The sequence below is a fragment of the Giraffa tippelskirchi genome, chromosome 5 (assembly GCF_054371585.1).
Source record: "Giraffa tippelskirchi isolate mGirTip1 chromosome 5, T2T-mGirTip1v1.2.pri, whole genome shotgun sequence".
Lineage (NCBI taxonomy): Eukaryota > Metazoa > Chordata > Mammalia > Artiodactyla > Giraffidae > Giraffa > Giraffa tippelskirchi.
Genome location: NC_137279.1, coordinates 104,450,579 through 104,470,514, shown reverse-complemented (window position 1 = coordinate 104,470,514; position 19,936 = coordinate 104,450,579). Strand labels below are relative to the sequence as shown.

The following is a 19,936-nucleotide window of genomic DNA, read 5'->3' as shown; positions in this document are numbered from 1 at the left end:
GGTGCTTGGGGGTGGGGAGCACTCTTAATTTAGGTCTAGAGTCATCGTTATGTATTAAGTGCCTGTAGACTTTTGTCTAAATTTTAATAAGCTACCTATATGTTTGGCTGAGTTGATTGAATCCACCTGAATAATTTCCTGCCTATTTCAGCAGCATTAATCATATGTACTGTTTCTTGACACTTTTACTAATGTGGTATAGGACATGGACAAAAGCTGTAGTTTCATTCTTTTTGCTGTGCCTAAAATATCCATTTATACTCATACAGATGACTGGCACTTGAAATAGAGAAGAAAGTATATATTTATATTTTAAATGGCCAAGATGTAGGTGAACTCTACCATGAGGCACTGAGGAAAAGCATTAATTGAATAATCTAATTGCATGAGAGCAATCAAAAGATGTATCTCTTGGTCTTCATAAAAGCACAATAAGGGAACAGATAAAGCTCAGAGAGACCAAATAACGTTTCTCAAGGTCACATAAATAATAAAGGTGACTTCAGAATTCAAATCCAGTCTGAAATTTTTCCCTGCACCAAGCTCTGTGAAAATTAAACTCCCCTGAGCACAGCTTTCATCTGTCAGTGAAGATTCTGCAGACACTTCAGAAACGCTCAGGACCTCAGATGATCGCTCCAAATGTTAAGTATTATATTATAGATGTATTCACATATACATCTTTACGTGTAATACGTATTGCATGATATTGTATTTGTAGCAAAAAATGCTTGTTATTTACTTTCATTAACATAAATTTGAATTATAAAGAATTTTCAGCATGGATAAAATTCTAGATTGTTTATCCCAGGTGAATAAAGGTACAGTACTAACTCAGAACTTGATAGCCTTTAAAAGTCAACGTGAGACCCTTGCCTTCATTTGTAAGGTTAGGATAACAATATTTGATCCTATTTGTGACGCCATAGCGAGGGACGTTATTAAAGGACTTTGGGCTCACATGAAAACAAACAAATTTGTGATGGTAAAAGCATCCCAAGGGTTTGTCAAGGGACCAGTTTTTGCAAATTTCCCAACCTGGTAAACTTCTTAGGAGTCATGAAAAATGCATATAAAAATGGGGATTAACATTTTGAATGTGCCTGTAGAAATACTTCATATGGGAAAACGTCTTAGTGGTTTTATTATGTTGAATAAAGCCAAAGAAGGATTATTTTTACATAAAGTCTCTCACCTAACTAGGACCACCTGGTGTACAATTGTGTCCCATAAACCAGTGATGTCCCAAATCCCCTTCCAAAACAAAAGTCACATTGCTGAGATTAATTCCATTCTAATTGGAAGGCACAGTCAGTTCTCCTTTCATACTCTGGGGGGCTGCATGCTGCAATCTTTAAAATGTACAAGCCCAGCCACTGTTTGGCCACTTACTTTCCACCAGCTTTCTTTCCTTCTTCTAGCTCGTAAAGTGATTAGGTATCTTACCAATGCAATGGGTTGAGCTTCTCGAAGAGCAGTCTCTATGCATACTGACAGGTAGTATGTGTAGCTGGTGAAGAGACTTCAGTTTTACTGATGGACTTCTTGTAAATAGCTACTAGCTACTGTGTATTTCTTGGTATAAAGTGCCACAGGCATTATTAGAAATTACAAATTAGAGGTTTATCTGAGGTTTCTCCTCATGAACAAAATACTCAATTAGATGATTCTTAAAGCAGTTAAAAATCTCTTATAGTTTCCTTTGTACATGTGATCAAAATTATGTGTACTATTGAAAAATGCAGGTACACACATTTTCAGGTGATCCTTAGTCTTCTGAGAGCCCATCACTCCATTAACCATTGAGAATTCCTGCTTTACAACGCCTACACATACACACAGCAATACTATTATCAATAAATAACATTTACACATATTAAACATAATTGGTAAAACAGTCAACCTCAAAGATCTAAATGTTTACATATGTATACCTATGGTTGATTCACGTTGCTATTTGGCAGAAATCAACACAATACTGAAAAGCAACTATCCTTTCAATTAAAATAAATTAATTTAAAAAAAAGCAAACAAGAATAAACAAATGGGAACTAACCAAACTTATAAGCTTTTGCATAGCAAAGGAAACCATAAACAAAATGAAAAGATAACCAATGGATTGGAAGGAAATATTTACAAATGAAGCAACTGACAAGGGGTTAATTTCCAAAATATATAAACAGCTCATACAACTCAATTAAAAGAAAAACACACACAATCAAAAAGTGGGCAGAAGACTAAACAGACATTTCTCCAAAGAAGATATATAGATGGTCAATAGGAACATGAAAAAAAGATGTCCAACATTGCTATTTATTAGAGAAACGCCAGTCAAAACCACAATGAGGTACCATCTCACATTGGTCAAAATGGCCATCATCAAAAAGTCTACAAACAATAAATTTTCAGGAGGGTATGGAGAAAAGAGACCCCTCCTACACTGTTGGTGAGAATGGAAATTGGTACAGCCGCTACGGATAACAGTATGGAGGTTCCTTAAAAACAAAAATAAAGGTCATCATATGACTCAGCAATCCCACTCCTGTGCATATATCTGGAAAATACGAAAGGTCTAATTTGACAGGACACATGCACCTCAATTTTCATATCTGTACCATTTACAGTAACGAAGACACAGAAACAATCTTAGCGTCTATCAGCAGACGAATGAACAAAGAAGATGTCATATACACAAACACACACATACAATGGAATATTACTCAGCCATAAAAAGAGTGCAATAATGTCATTTGCAGCAACATAGAAGAACCTAGAGAATATCATACTAAGCAAGTAGGTCAGATGGAAAAAAGACAAATATTAGATGATGGCGCTTCTATGTGGACTCTAAAAATTAATACAAATGAATTTATTTATAAAACAGACTTACAGACATAAATAGAAAACAAATTTATGGTTAGGAGTATGCAACCCATGTCTCCTGCATCTCCTACACTGGCAGGCAGATTCTTTACCGACTGAGTCACCAGGAAAGGCCAGTTAACAGACACATTACTATATACAAAATAAATAAACAACAGGATTTACTGTATAGCACAAGGAACTATATTCGATGTCTTAGAATAATGGAGAAGGATCTGAAAAACTATGTATATATAATTGAATTACTTTGTTGTCTACCTGAAACTAACACAATATTATAAATCAACTATACCTCATTTTTTAAAAAAGGAGGACTTTTTAAAAAAGGATTTCTGGATTGAGATGGACAAATTTGCAGAGAAGAGTCTCCTACATATTTCCTCTGTGTGTGGGTATCTGGGTGTGTATGAGTATGTGCAGGTGAGTGTGTATATGTATAATTGTGTGTGTGGGTGTTTGTGTGTGTGGGTAGGGGTATACAAATTTATCAAGTATAACATTTTGCTATATTTACTCTCTTCATATAAACACAAATGTGTATGTATATACACATATGAATATGAACCCTTTTATATAAGCATGACATCACTACCACACTCAAGAAATGCAACATTCTGAAATTTCTGCAACTGTCTCAGAATGTCCCTATATTTTTCTCAATTCCAGAATTCAATCAACAGTAACAGTTTGCATTTAGTTGTAATCTCTCTTTAATTTCCTTTAATCTAGAAGAGTTTCCTGATAGCTTTGATTTGTCTTCATAATATTAACATATTTGAAGAGTCCAGAGAAGCTGTCTTGTAGGATGCTCCACAATGTCCTTATGCTTAGATTCAGGTTAAATCTTTTTGATTAAGAGGGCTCCACATGTGATGTGGGAACTGACTCTTCAGCACAGCTCTTGCTGTTTTTGGATCACTCACAATGAACATAGTATCAAGTTCCTCACCCTTTAGGCACTGTTAAGACAACATTAATGGCACATAAGATATCACATACACACACAAAGTATACACTCAAAAAGATCAGATTTTTAAAATGTATCTATTTCTAAGGTTTGCCACAGATCCCATGAGGATATTTTGGAAGGCGGTGTGAATCCATTATTTCACTGGCCCCAGCCTTGGAAGGTTTTCATTAAAAGGGAGGGGTTCACCAAGAGGATTAAGGTGTCTGGAGGTCTATGGACTTCGATTATAGAAAACCTGAAATCTGTGGAGGGTCAATGAGAACAAAGAAGAACCTGATCAAAGGAAAGAAAATGTTAAGGAAACCAGGGAATAGGTGAGAGAGGTGACATGGACCAGGGTAGACTGAGGGGACTTTGAAACTCAAAGAATTCTAGCTGCAATGATTAGTAAATCTTTTGGTAGTTTACTAGGATTTGCCCTTGGAAAACTGTATCTTTTTGCTTCTAAGAAATTAAAAAAAAAAAAAAAGTAGGAGAGGGCTTGAAAAGCCTCTTGGACAGAAAATAGCAATGAGAGAAACAATATTTTGATGAGTTAGTGCTAAATGAATTAGAAACATGTGGACTGAATTTCCCTTGAAATACAAATGGATTGAATAATTAATGGAAAAAGCACTTGGCAAAATGTACTTGAGGTTTTTATTGAACCCAAACCAAAATATTTGAAAATATTTTGAAATATGTGAAAAGTACAATATACATCTGGATTTGCCCAACCCTAGTAAGGATACAGGAAATATTATTTTTATTTAACATTTATATGATAGCTGCAGTGTGCCTCAATCCTAAGGTATTTCATACAACAGCCCTGTGGTCTGGGTCATAATAATTATTTTCATTTGGGGCAAGAAATTTACCAGTATTTGCACAGAGAGCTTCAAGTACCACCTTCTATTGGTCTGTGTTCTTTAGAAATTTTTGTTAGTAGGAATACTGAACTAGAAGACACAGAACTTGAGTCCAAGTCCTTTTAATTCTTATTGGACCAATCACATTGTTAATCTTTTTGGTAGATTTTATCATTATGTAGCTTCTCCCTTTTCCCTACTAACACATTTTGATTCACAAACTATTATGCCATGTAGTAATAGCTATCACTGTACTTGTTTTTTTTTTTTTTTTTGATGACTATCTGCCAAATACATCTGTAGTAGGAAGAACAATGATCTCCCAAAGATGCCCCTGTCCTAAACCCTGGAGCCTGTGAATATGTTATATTACAAGTCAAAGAGGAATTAAGGGAGCAGATAGATTCAAGATTACTGATTAGATGACCTTAAAATAGTGAGATTCTACTGGGTAATGTAGTCACAGTGGTCCTTAAAAGTAGAAGTGGGAGGAAAAGGGAGAGAGAGACAGAGATGTGATGGCAGAAGTCTGAATGATGAGATAACAGAAGGACTCAACCATTGTTGCTGTCTTTGAGGATGGAGAGGGAGGTTAATGACCCAAGGAAGATAACCTCTGGAAGCTGGAAAACACAAGGATCCTCCAGAAAAGAATGCTGCCCTGCCTACACCTCTATTTTAGCTAAGTCCCACGTTGAACTTTTAATCTACAGAACTTTTAGATAGTAAATTAGTTTTCCTCTAAGTCACTAAATTTGGGTTAATTTGTCACAGCGGCAACAGAAAACAAACACATATGAATACCTTTCATACCTTTCACAGAACCATTCTGTGCATAAACAATATTTACAACAGCTAGTTTCTTAAAATCAACTTCATAATTTTTCTCTTTTAGTAGCTATGTAATTCCATTCACATTTCTTCTGATTCTTGATCTATTTGAACTATTTTTGGCATAGTATTTTTGTCTTTTCTATCCTATTTTTATTTCTTTTCTGTTTTCAGTTTTTAGACATATTTTTAATTCTTTTTCTTCTTTACTGGGTTTAAAAATTATATAATTTATTTATATTATTTTGGTGGTAAACTTACAATAAAAAACAAACTACTTTTTACTGAACTATAATACACATACAGAAAAATCCAGGTCATAATTGTACAATGAAATGAAATACCATAAAATGAACACAGTCATGTCATATCAAGTCACTATTATCAAGAAATAGAATATTCCTCATATCCTAGAAGTCCCCTTGATGCCCCTCCAAAGCACTACTCCTCTTACTTCCTCCTCAAAGGTCAACACTTGTAACTTCAAACAAACCAATAAATTAGTTTTTCCAGTTTTATCAGTTTTTCTTTTAAATGAGATAACGGGGTATATATTCTTTCTTGTGAGAATAATTGATGTTGTTGTGAAATGTTGTATTTCATTCATTTCCATTGCCATATATTGTCCTATGTGCATCCAAAGAGATGCATAAGAATGTTCAAAGCAATATTATTCGTAACAGCCCCAAACTGGCAACACCCTAAATGTCTAGCAACAATAAAGTGGATACATACATCTTGGTACTTTCATATCTTTACATTTTTAACATGCACAATTAAAGTTAACCAATATCTTTATGTGTGTTTTTAAACAATAGAACTTTAGGACAGTTTAACTCTTTCATATTATTACCGCCTAGAATTCTAGTTCCAAATTGATTTAAACTTAATCCCCATTGGTCATTATAATTTTTAAAACAGGTGCTAAATATTTAGCATGTGTAGTGATTTCTTTCCTTACGTGTACATCTTGTTTTTTCTATTCTTTTCTTCCACATCACATTTCATCTTCTTAAAATTTTATCCTTTTGTAATTCTCTCAGCACAAATATGGAGATAGTAACTGCAGTCTTTTTATGCCTGAAAATGTAATTTCTGTACTCACTCTATAAGGATGTTTTAGCTGCTTATAGAATTCACCCCTTTTGAGATGTTTATTCCACTTTAAATTGGCATCTGTTGATGAGAATTCTACCTTCCTACTGCCATTCCTTTGTAAGTAACCTGTTGTTTGGTAGGTTTTTGAGGGTTTTAATGCTCTACACCTATCTAGGTTTGGATTTATTGCTATTTATCCTGTTCAAAACTCTGTGATTCTTCTATCTATGGAGTCATATCTTTCTTTAGTTCTGTAAAATTATATCCATTGTCTTTTCCAAAGTTTTCTCTTTACTCTTCCTGTTGTTTCCTTCTGAAATTTGAAAAAACAAAACAAAATTTCAATTCTTCTTTCTTCGTTGTCTCTTAATTTCCTCTATCCCATTATCCTTTCCCTGCTGATTTTCTGTGTGATGCCCGTAGATTTGCTTTCTAAAGCACTGGTTTTTATTTTTATCTGTAGAGAGGTGTTTTTTTTTTTTTTTTGATGTCTGATCTTCTCTATTTGTCACTCTTAGAACATCTCATTTTTGACTGGGCACAGACTTAGAAGTAGAAGCTGTCGGAGAGCACAGCCTCCCGCTCTTGGCAATCTGTTTCTGCTGTTTTTCTTTGGCCTCCTTCATTCTCTTGGCCAAAAGTTTAGTATATTCTGCAGCCTCTTCCTTATTTTTCTTAGTACGCTGTTTCTTCAGAGCAATTCCACCCTCAGAACTCGTGGAGTCACGAGATGCTGAAACTTGGATGCTTTAGTCCTAGGTTTCTTACCTTCTTTGTTTAGGGGCTTTCACACAACATACTGGCAGACATCATCTTTAAAGATTGAAAAGTTTGAGGATTCTGCCAGCTCTTTTGGAATCAAGGCAATGAGGTACTGTAGTATCAGTGAGTCCAGGAATATTCTTCTCCCCTTTTTTCATGATACCAAATTGAGAACACTCAGATTGGCATCCACAATGCAACCCCATACAGATTTGCACTTTCTCTCTCCAGTCCTCCTTGGTCTGTAACAGGAATGCCCCCTACTCAGCAGCAAGCAACTCGGCCATGGGTCAAGACACCCTGCTTCATGGGGAAACCCTGCTTATCGTTCCCATCACTGATCTGGACCACATAACCCTTCCATTCTCCAGCCAGTGCATCAGCAGCAACTTCGGTGTCCATATGCTTCTCGTAAAAAGTATGAAGTTTTCATTCATCGTCCACTTCAATGAGCTTCTGGCAGCCAGTGGCCAGGAAAGAGATGTTCAGCTTCATTCTGAAGTGGCTGATAGCCTCCAAGGCGCCACGATAAAGAGTAGAGTTGTTCTTTAAGCCATACATTCAGCTTTCATATCAATGACTATATTTCCCATTCATAGAAAACTATTTACTTATTTCTCATATTATTTTTTTCTTTCTTTTAAAAATATTCTGTTTCTACTTTATGTTGCATCAATTCTTTGATATCTGTGACCATTTCAGATGTATTTATAGTTCCCTTTAGATTGTTATATTATCTCATTTTTGGTGTGCAGATTTCTTCTCTTGTAGGGTCTACTGTCTCTCCTGAATATTAGTTTATTTAACCACAAGATTTACAGTTATACTTTAACATCATTTTCTGGCACAAAATACTTTCTACTGGAGTTCAGTATGTTTGGGGATGTGAAAGTGCTTCTCTAAACTATTCTGCAGGAACCCTATGATTTCTCTGGACTCATTCCAGTTTTCAAGTTAATTTCTCATTTTGAGTAACTTTAGCCATATGGTTCCATGAACTTCATACCCACCTACTATATAAGCCTGGGTTTCCAGTTCTCATATATTTTCTACTTATGGTTCTAAGTGGATTCTAAACTTCCCTGTTGCTCTTTCCCTCCCTGGGCCAGATTCTTAAACTCTCCTCTTCCATGCACTTCTTTGTGAATTTCCTGTGAGCCCCAGAGTATTTGTACCTTTTCTTTAAGAAATTTTCTCATACTTTCTGAAAACTGGGGATTTTCATTTCTTGACTACATTTAATCACCCTGCTGTATTTAAGGAGTAGGGGATTTGATGAGTTTGATGTGGGAGAGGAGATTTTTCATCTCAGTCTGCCTGACTGATAAAAAGTTTGGACAAATTACTTAATTTCTCTGGACATTACATTCTTCAAATGTAAAACAGAGTGGACTATACCTATTTTATAGAATCCATGTGTTATCAAAACAGAGTTGTATATTCAGAAGTTCTCTTTTTTACTTTTAATATGAAAATGATTTAGTATGCCAGCAAATTTAGACTCTTTGGACAATAATGTTCAATAACATAGTCACAAAGTATATGATTATTTGTCCTGAACATAGTGGTTTAGCATACAAAGGACTTGATCAGTGCTGGGGAAAGAAAGTAATGGCATGGTGAAGATGAGCTTGAGAATGAGAGATTGGAGAGGATCCTTTCACAAAATGTTGACATAATTTGGATCATAAATGGCACCCAAAACACAAAGAGAGTATCTATTAATCTTATTTGAGAAAAAGTTCAATAATTCTGTTATTATAATTATCATCTCATATTTGTGTAAAGCATTTACTGATCAAGTAAATGTCAATGTGCTGGAAACTTTATAAATTACTTCTAATCTCATTTACAGATGAGAGCTAAAGCTTCAACCTACTTCTGATAGAAGAAAAAAAGTAAATACCATTGTCCTCAGAGTACATACCTGTGAAAACAAAGGTCCAGACAGTTCAGGTGACTGTATAAGGGCCCACTGTTACCAGGAAGGGCAGGACAGCAAAGTACTCCGTGTGTCTTTTATCACCCAGCTCCCTTCCCAAAGTAAATTTTTTTAATCACTCTTGCCCCTATTTTCTGTGCTGTTATTTACACTTGGTGTGTACCAGTCTAAGATTTAAAAATCAGTTTTCAGAAAATAATTACATTAATGTCTATACTTCTATTCTGACCCTGTTAGAACCATTCTGTTTTCCTATTTTTCTATTTTTTTAAAATCATCTTTTGTATCATTACAATTAGTCTCTCTTTTTCAATATACAATTTTGAACTGGAAGTTCCCATTTTACTAACCTACTCTATCTTTTGGTTAAGAGTCAATGCATACACTAAATCAGCTAATGTTTGCTGTTTACTCCCCTGCAAAGATCTTAGAAGATTTTCTCACACTATATACAAAAATAAACTTAAAGTGGATTAAAAACCTAAATGTAAGAGCAGAAACCATAAAAATTCTAAAAGAAAAACACAGGCAGAATACTCTCTGACATAAATCAGAGCAATATTTTTTTTGGATCTGTCTTGTAACGCAAAGGAAACAAAAGCAAAAATAAATAAATGGGACACAGTTAGACTTAAAACTTTTGCACAGCAAAGGAAACCACAGACAAAATCAAAAGACAGTCTACTGAATGGGAGAAAATATTTCTGCAAATAATATGACCAAAGAGGGGTTAATATCTCAACCATGTAAACAGCTCATACAATACAATATCCACCCCCCTCCACAAAAAAGCAACTCTATTAAAAAATGGACAGAAAACCTGAACTGACATTTTTCCAAAGAAGATATACAGATGGCGACCAGGCATATGAAAAGATGTTCAACATCATAATCATCACAGAAATGCAGATTGAATCACAAAGAGATATCACCTCACACCTGTCAAAATGGCTATCATCAAAAAGACTACAAAAAACAAATGTTAGCGTGGATGTGGAGAAAAGAGAACTCTTCTATACTATTGGTAAGAATGTAAATTGATGTAGCCACTGTGGAGAACTTTCCTCAAAAAGCGAAAAATAGACCTACCTATGATCCAGCATGGATAAGGAAATGGCAACCCACTCCAGTGTTCTTGCCTGGAGAATCCCAGGGATGGGGAGCCTGGTGGGCTGTCGTCTATGGGGTCGCACAGAGTCGGACACAACTGAAGCGACTTAGCAGCAGCAGCAGCATGATCCAGCAATTCCACTCCTGGATATATATCTAGAGAAAATGAAAACACTAATTTGAAAAGATACATGCACCCCAATGTTCATAGTAGCATTATTTACAATAGCAAATACATAAAAGCAACCTAAGTGTCCATCAACAGATGGATAAAGAAGACATGGTTTATACATACTATGGAATACTACTCAGTCATAAAAAGAATGAAATTTTTCCATTTGCAACAACATGGATGAACTTGGAAGGTATTATGCTTAGTAAAATAAGTAATACAAATACTGTATGTTATCACTTATATTTGAAGTCTAAAAAATAAAACAGAAGAATGAATATAACACAATAGAAGCAGACTCAGTGATATAGAGAATAGGTGGTTACCAATGGGAAGAGGGAAGTGAGAAAGGCCAAGATAGGGATATGAGTGGAGGTACAAATTGTACAAAATATATAAGCTACAGGGATATATTGTACAGCACAGGGAACACAGTCAATAGTTTATAGTATCTTTAAATGGAGTATTATCTTAAACAATTTCAATCATTATGTTGTACACCTGAGACTAATAGTGTAAATCAACTATATCTCAATGGAAAAAAAAGGTCATGACCACCAGAGGTCTTAAGATATTTTTACAACCTCTTAACTTTGAAGTATATTGGAAAAATACTGCAGACTCTTTATTTTCCCTCTATCAAAATACATTACCCATAATCATAAGCAAAACCAGTACTATATTCAGATTCTGGCTTTGCCTGCTTACTAGCTGTGTGATCTTGGGCACATTGCTTAGCCTTGCTATGCCTTAGTTTTCTTAGCTGTACCATTAAGATAATGGTAGTATCTGTGTACAGGGTTGCTCTAAAAAATGATTTGGAATTTGTAAAGCACTGGAATGATGCTTTCTACGTATGTGTATATTAAATAAAATGAATTAAAACTCCATCTTTCTAGACTTCAGTCACCAAAATCTATTAAAGTCAGGGCTGGGTTTGGTGATACGGAAGATTCTCTTCATGTTTTAAGTGCTTCAGTCTTTTGTTCACCATCACAAGTAGTCCAAATGGATATCTACTGACCTACTCCTCCAAGGGTGATCATAAGAGCATCTCTCATTAATATGATTCAACAATCTAGTTTACTTTGGATTCTAGTAAATCTAATTTTCAATTGTGTATGTAAATACTAGAAGTTGGACAGAATTTACTTTTTCTTCAAACAGAAATCTGAATATCATGCAGACCCATTCTTTGAGTCAAAGCATTTTCTAAAGCATTTCGGTTTCAACTACCTAGATTTTTTCACTATTATTGTTAATTATTTATATGTTAAGAGATTACATATGTTATGAACTTTGGGGTTATTTAGGTAATATGGAATTCCATTAGTTGCATATAGGTTAAATAATTACTTCCCTCAGTATGTGCTAACACAGGCACACACTGTTAGAGCTAGAGTGGACCTAAGGGATCATCTAGTATAATCATCTCACTTTACAGTTCAGGAAGTGAAGGCCAAGAAGAAGAATGGCTTACCCAGTCAGATTGTTAGCTGACCAACTTAGGTCTAGAACTCTGGTGCTCCGACTGACATGATGTTCTATCTATTAGCCAGAGGAATGACAACTAAATTCATAATAACCTTGAGATACCATAGGATTCCAAAGTACCCTTGCCATAGCAAATAATAAAAGTTAAACATTTCAGTAAAATTTTCGTATTAAAAATATCTGGCTGTATTGCAATTTTCTGAAGATCAGTCATTCATGTGCTGTACAGTACAATTTCTTTCAATCAGTACTTCTGATTAATCAGAAATTTGCTCTCTCAGTTCAGTCACTCAGTTGTGTCCAACTCTTTGTAACCCCATGGACTGCAGCACTCCAGGCTTCCTTGTCCATCACCAACTCCCAGAGTTTACTCAAACTTACGTCCATCGAGTAAGTGATGCCATCCAACCATCCTCTGTCATCCCCTTCTCCTTCCACCTTCAATCTTTCCCAGCATCAGGGTCTTTTCAAATGAGTCAGTTCCTCACGTTGGGTGGCCAAAGTATTGGAGTTTCAGCTTCAGCATCAGTCCTTCCAATGAATACTCAGGATTGATTTCCTTTAGGATTGACTGGTTTGATCTCCTTGCAGTCCCAGGGACTCTCAAGAGTCTTCTCCAACACCACAGTTCAAAAGCATCAATTCTTCAGTGCTCAGCTTTCTTTATAGTCCAACTTTCACATCCATACATGACTACTGGAAAAACCATAGCTTTGACTAGATGGATCTTTGCTGGCAAAGTAATGTGTTTGCTTTTTAATATGCTATCTAGGTTGGTCATAACTTTTCTTCCAAGGAGCAAGTGTCTTTGCTATCTAACTCTAGAAAATAGAACATTCAATGCAAAATTTTGATTTTTGGAAATGATGCTAAGTGCTAGTATTAATAGATAAGAGATGTTAGTCTTAGAGTTTTATTGATTTTGATAAACTACTTAAAAATCTTCACCATCATCACTAGTTGCATTTCTTGAGTGTTGGAAGTAGCTTAAAGCTTTGTATTACATGGTAATACAAGATCTAATATTTCAATGGAGGTGTGAATACAAAGAATGGAAAAAATGAGTCATCATGGTCACTTTGTTTTAAATTGAGGTGAATTCATAGGATACTAGGACTTTTCAGGTGGCACAGTGGTAAAGAATCAGCCTGCCAATGAAGGAGATGCAGAAGACACGGGTTCTATCTCTGGGTCGGGAAGATCTCCTGGAGTAGGAAAAAGTAACACACTCCAGTATTCTTGCCTGGAAAATCCCATAGACAGCAGGGCCTGGGGTCACAAAGAGACAAACATGACTGAGGCCACATGCACATAGGATATTAAGCTTAGAGAAAGCCAATGCTGCTTCCTACTGGAAAGTTCACAGAAAATGTAAGAAAAAGAAATTTCAAGGAGATAATTATGCATTATAAATAAAGGGAAGCATATTTTGGTAGAAGTAAGAGATTACTCAACTTTGCAGAATAATAGTTTCAATATGGAAATAAGAATAAAAAAGCTAGAACATAGGAAGCTTTCCTACAGGGAAAGAGACAAGCAAACAGGCAATAAGAGACATGGAATTGCAGAATAAAAACCTTGGGGTATATGTGGAGAAAAAATCTGATGCTAATGAATGTCTAAATCATCAATATGGATGATTTTCTCTTTTCTCTTTAAAGATCTGTGAAGAGTCTAAATCTCTTTCTTTAGGCTACTCCATTATCCAGATTGGAATTTCTTTTTCCTGTTCCACAAGATTCTCTGGTGCCCTAATTATCTCTAATCTCCTTTAGTGCTTGGTAGGTAAGCCCAAAGAATACTACCATCATTGAAACTGTAATGAAAGTAATGAAATCACTTATACTGATCACCATTCTTTCTCTGTCTCTTCCTTTCACTTGTACGCTCACTGTCAAAACTTTTAAGAATGAAAATATTCACAGGCTAAGACGGCTATTCTCTTGAAGAAATGTAGCAAGCTGCATCTAAAAACCTTTTTTTTTCTTCTTCTTCTTTTTGCTACACGAGAAACAAGCTTCAAGACTTGCTCAGTGGTCACCTTGTAAAAATTACTGTCCCAGGTTCTGGGCTTTGCACTCAGTGGAAATCCACATGACTAGGTTGTATATGTGTGTGTTGTTTAAAGAGATTCCCAATTCTGGGAATAGAACAGTTGACAACTACAGAACACCAGGAAGCATCAAGCACAACAACTGGTCTGCTCTTTCTAAAGCCTTACTCCTCGTGAATCAGTTTACCCTTTTCCAGTCTGAAAGGTTAAACATATCTGTCTCTTCCCACTCCTGGCCAATCTGACAGTCATTTGACTTGCCAGGGGGCCACCATTTATTGGTGGAGAATCTGCTGGGATGCTCCTGGGAGGTTTACCAACCACTGGCTCACACTTCTCAGATGCTGCCACTGGAGAGCCTGGTGGCAAGACTGGTGGTGTTTGTACTCTTCAGTTATGCCTGGATGTAAAGGGAAGTCAGAGGGGATCCCAGGAGTCCTCTTACAAAGGGTAACCTTGGGCACTGTCACTCCAGGAGTACTCACCCCCAGACTGCAGTTGCAGGCGAATGTGGAGGATAAAAATAAACTCAGCAATGGCAACATATTTTTACTAAGCCTCTGGGTGAGAAGACAAAGTGAAGCAGAAAAGTTTCTGTCTGAATTTACGAGTCTATCACCATTATTGTAGCACTGCCATCTGCAGATTCCCCTGCACCGCCCAGTGTGGAACACCTCCTTTTACCTGATAGACTAGGGATAGATAGACAGATAGACAGATACGTGCTCAGTTGCTCAGTCGTGTTCAACTCTTTGTGACCCTATGGGCTGCAGCCCACCAGGTTCCTCCGTCCATGGGATTTTCCAGGCAAGAATGCTGGAGTGGGTTGCCATTTTCTACTCCAGGGGATCTTCATGATCCAGGAATTGAACCCATGTCTCCTGCATTTCTTGCTTTGGCAGGCGGATCCTTTACTACTGAGCCTTGTGGGAAGCCCAGATAGGTAGAATTCAAAACAGATTTCTATTAATAGAATGTATTGCCATTTACCAGTTGTGTGATGACCTTGGGCAAGTCACTTAGGGTTTCTTCATTTCAGTTTTCTCTACTGAAAAATAGGAATAGTAATAGTTTATGGTTTAAAATATTGTTTCACTTTGGTCCAAGCTAGGAATGAGTTCATATTTGAAAATTATTTAGAACAGTATCTAGAACACAGCAAGCACTTAATATGTATTATCTTTGTTATGTTTATTATTAGTATTTAAATTAACTGACACTTTCAGATTTCATAGCATTTGAGTTCAAAGGACCATGACTTACTCAATTGGGTATTCTCATTACTGAACATGATAATGGAAAACAGTAAGTTCCTCCCTAGTGTTAAGCTTAATGAATTATATTTGCCTGTGATACAGAAAATTCTTTCACTATTTGGTCAGGTAAACATTATTATCTGCCAGAGCTAAGGAGTAAAATGCTCCAAAGACGAGTTTTCAGTTTTTTGCATTCCTCAACTCTATCCCATATTTTCTGAAAATACATCACTTATGTGCTTGGCGCCTTCAAAGTATTTATTTCCTCTGTCAGTCTGTTTTTTTTTTCTCTCCCTTCCCATCCCAAAGAAAGCTTTGGAATTCCATCAGCATAGACTTGGGATATTTAAACATGGATTAAATAGAAATTTTCTTCTGAAATGCAAACACTTTTGCAAGTAGTAACACCAAACATCAGGAAGTATCATGTGAATGTGGCCGCAGGACTAGAAAAGGTCAGTTTTCATTCCAATCCCAAAGCAAGACAATGCCAAAGAATGTTCAAACTACTGCACAATTGCACTCATCTCACACGCTAGCGGGGTAAGCGTCTGCCTGCAATGCGGGAGACCTGGGTTAGATCCCTGGGTCGGGAAGATCCCCTGAGAAGGAAATGGGCAACCTATGCTGGTAGTCTTGTCTGGAAAATCCCATGGATGGAGAGGCCTGGTAGGCTACAGTCCATGCGGTCACAAAGATTTGGACATGACTGAGTAACTTCACTTTCACTTTCACAGGCTAGCAAAGTAATGCTCAAAATTCTCCAAGCCAGGCTTCAACAATACGTGAACTGTGAACTTCCATATGTTCAAGCAGGATTTAGAAAAGGCAGAAGAACCAGAGATCAAATTGCCAATATCCGTTGGATCATCGAAAAAGCAAGAGAGTTCCAGAAAAACGTCTACTTCTGCTTTATTGACTATGCCAAAGCCTTTGACTATGTGGATCACAACAAACTGTGGAAAATTCTTAAAGAGAGAGGAATACCAGACCACCTGACCTGCCTCCTGAGAAATCTGTATGCAGCTTAAGAAGCAACAGTTAGAACCAGACATGAAACAACAGACGGGTTTGAAATCGGGATAGGAGTATATCAAGTCTGTATACTGTCACTCTGCTTATTTAACTTATATGTAGAGTACATCATGCAAAATGCCAAAATGCCAGGCTGGATGAAGCACATGCTGAAATCAAGATTGCCGGGAGAAATATCAATAACCTCAGATATGCAGATGACACCACCCCTGTGGCAAAAAGCAAAGAACTAAATGAACTTGATGAAAGTGAAAGAGGAGAGTGAAAAAGTTGGCTTAAAACTCAACATTCGGAAAACTAAGATATGGCATCCAGCCTTATCACTTCATGGCAAAATATGGGGAAACAATGGAAACAGTGACAGACTTTATTTTCTTGGGCTCCAAAATCACTGCAGATGGTGACTGCAGCCATGAAATCAAAGGACACCTGCTCCTTGGAAGAAAAGCTATGACCAACCTAGGCAGCATATTAAAAAGCAGAGACATTACTTTGCCAACAAAGGTCCATCTAGTCAAAGCTATGGTTTTTCCAGTAGTCATGTATGGATATGAGATTTGGACTATAAAGAAAGCTGAGCACCAAAGAATTGATGCTTTTGAACTGTGGTGTTGGAGAAGACTCTTGAAAGTCCCTTGGACTGCAAGGAGGTCAAACCAGTCAATCCTGAAGGAAATCAGTCCTGAGTATTCATTGGAAGGACTGATGCTGAAGCTGAAACTCCAATACTTTGGCCACCTGATGTGAAGAATTGGTTGATTGGGAAAGACCCCGATGCTGGTAAAGATTGAAGGTGGAAGGAGAGGGGGACGACAGAGGATGAGGTGGTTGGATGGCACCACCAACTCAATGTACATGTGTTTGGGTAAACTCTGGAAGTTGGTGATGGACAGGGAGGCCTGGAATGCTGCAGTCCATGGGGTTGCAGAGTGGGACATGACTGAATGACTGAACTGAACTGATCTTGTGAATGAGTTTACTAGATCTCTTTTTTAGATAGACAAGACTTGTTAGGGGAATGTGATGTGCGTGTGTGTGTGTGTGTAAGAGAAAGAGAGATGTGATGGGAGGGGAGCAGGCAACAGCACTAGCCTCCTGATTCCAAGGAATGGCACATCTTCTCCCTTCTGTGATCATTTTCACAGTACTCACAACCCCTCTGCCAGCAAGCAATACAAATGGAAGATTTTTCCTCTATTGGAAGCTAGCTGTGGATGCTCTTGGGGCCTCTCTGACTTACTAGACTTGGGAGTAGTGCAATGGTAACTGTGGCACAACCAGAAGGTTCTAGGGAAGAGGTGAGCTTCCCTGGGTTCTATTCATGCCATTTTTCTGCTCTTAAGCAGTGAATGTGGATGTGAAGCACAGTACAGTGAAGTCCTAAGGACTGGAGTCAGAGCCAGAGAGCTGCTTTCAGTTAATACTGCCATATGCTGATTACGGCAGTGTTTATTTCCCTATAGTATTGTTAACACCGGATACCCTCATCTAAGCTTGCTTTTATTGGCTTGGGGGGGGACTGAAACCTTATTGTTTTAACTAACATTTCTTAAACATCCTTGTGAGAGTGAACATTTTTAGTATGTCTATTGGTCATTTTTATTTCTTCTTTTTTGACTTGTCAGTTCATATGCTTAACCCCTTTTTCTACTGTTGTTATCATGGTATTGCTATGTCCAAATGTGAATTTGTTATCTTTGGTAGTTTCCTCCATGTTAGATATAAAGTTGCATTCTGACCAAAAGCTCTTTTGTCAGAAAAATTATCTAACAATTTGGACAGGCCTTTGATTACAAGAAAGTACTGGGTATGACTTTCTATTGATTGTCTTACAACTCTTCAGGAGCAAGGGTAACCATGAAACTTTTGCCCCGTAGAGATGCAAATAATTACTGACTGGTAGAACACATGACTAAAAGGTTTATAGACCTGTTAGACATTAACTATTTTGTATCTAACCCATCAACTTATTAAATTGCCTATATAGACTTAGATTCTCAAATAAGCATAAGACCAATTTTAGGATCTTACTGTTCCCTCATTAACTAATGAACTAAATAAAATCTTTGACATATGTTCATTTTATATTTGTCTGGAAGTCATGAGTTTATATCTTTTCAAAAATTATACTTTAATACCATTGGCTTTGACAATTTCTTTCCAACTCCGTTACCATTCATTGCTTTTAGTGAGTACAAAGGAGTTTTAATGTTTATATTCCTAGAATTAGAAAAGACAGATGCTGACCCTTTATATATCCTAGTAACTCATTTTACTTTAAGTTTAAAATTGAAAACTCAAAAGAAAATCCAGCTCCTGGTCGTCCTTTTTGACTGAAAGTACAGGGTTCCTTCCCATAAAGCCTGCCAGGACTCACAAACCTAACATTTTCTGTTTCCAGGTGGCTGCGGTGGAGTTTTTACAGCCCCACTTTCCATCTCACTCAGCTTAATTTTAATGGCTGCCTCTTTCCGGGGGTCTTAGTGAACTGTTCCAGGAAGGGTTATAACCTACATTAAATAATAATCATTAAAAGGAAAGATAGGGAAAATAAATTCCTTCTGTTTACACATCGGAACCAAAGGTCATTGTGAATGAGCTTCTTGGCTGATTTGAGAAAGACATTAGTTACCCTCATAATTTTTTGCCTGGGTTTCTGCAATAGCCTCCCAAGTGCTGTCTCAGCCCCACATTCCACTCCTTCCCACTCCTTGCAACCACCAGCAAATACATTCCCCATATATCACTGATTTGATTTCATTTAGAAGTAAATGTCATCATTTCATTCCCCTCATTAAAACCTTCAGTGGCTCCTCTCACTCCTGTGGGGCTGTAATGAAAGCCCCTGCGTATGACTAACATGGCCCTTCAGCTTTGATCTTCCTGTAACCTTTCAGACTTACAGTATGTGGCATCTGCTCACACTCCTTTCATTCTAGTTGTTCTGGTTTACAACCCCTGAATGTCCCTAACTGACACCTCCGTGCTGTCAAGTAGGCTTACTTTTGTCCAGGATGCCTTATCCCTCTCCAGTTAATTCTGACTTGTCTCCTAAGACTTAGCTCCAGCTCCATCTTCTCCTGCAGGCATGACCTAGCATCCCCTAGATGCTTTTTTGAAGTCCTCTCACAGCAGCCAATGAACAGTCCTATAGTAGCCCTTAATACACAGCTTTATAGTCATTACTTTTATTCTGCATCATTTTCAGGAGGGCAGGTTTACCCCTTTTTGTATCCTTAGGACTTATCCCATTGGATTAATGTGGAGAATGCTCAAAAAAATTTGAATGTATGACCTCATCTTATGACTTACACCCTTTTGCAACAAAGAATTTCCATAAGAACTGTATGGGAAATTTTAGACATCTTTAAAGTACCCTAAATTATCAAACTGAGAGTTTTTCAAATGTGAAAGAATTTCCAATCACCCCCTTGTCATTAAAAACCTGTTCTCTGAGTACTGACTGAGCATCTCAGTGTGTG

The 19,936-nt window shown here is 37.0% G+C and overlaps 1 long non-coding RNA gene and 1 pseudogene across 1 annotated transcript in view; both read right to left on the bottom strand.

Annotated features, from left to right (window-relative positions):
- Positions 1-7,154: 7,154 nt before the first annotated feature.
- LOC145504716 (small ribosomal subunit protein eS6 pseudogene) lies at positions 7,155-7,887 on the bottom strand (annotated as a pseudogene).
- A 1,702-nt stretch (positions 7,888-9,589) lies between these two features.
- Positions 9,590-19,936, bottom strand: part of LOC145507106 (uncharacterized) — a 66,115-nt gene continuing 55,768 nt past the window's right edge. The window contains exon 3 of the long non-coding RNA XR_014054584.1: positions 9,590-10,600. This is a non-coding gene — a long non-coding RNA (uncharacterized LOC145507106). The remainder of the gene's footprint in view (positions 10,601-19,936) is intronic.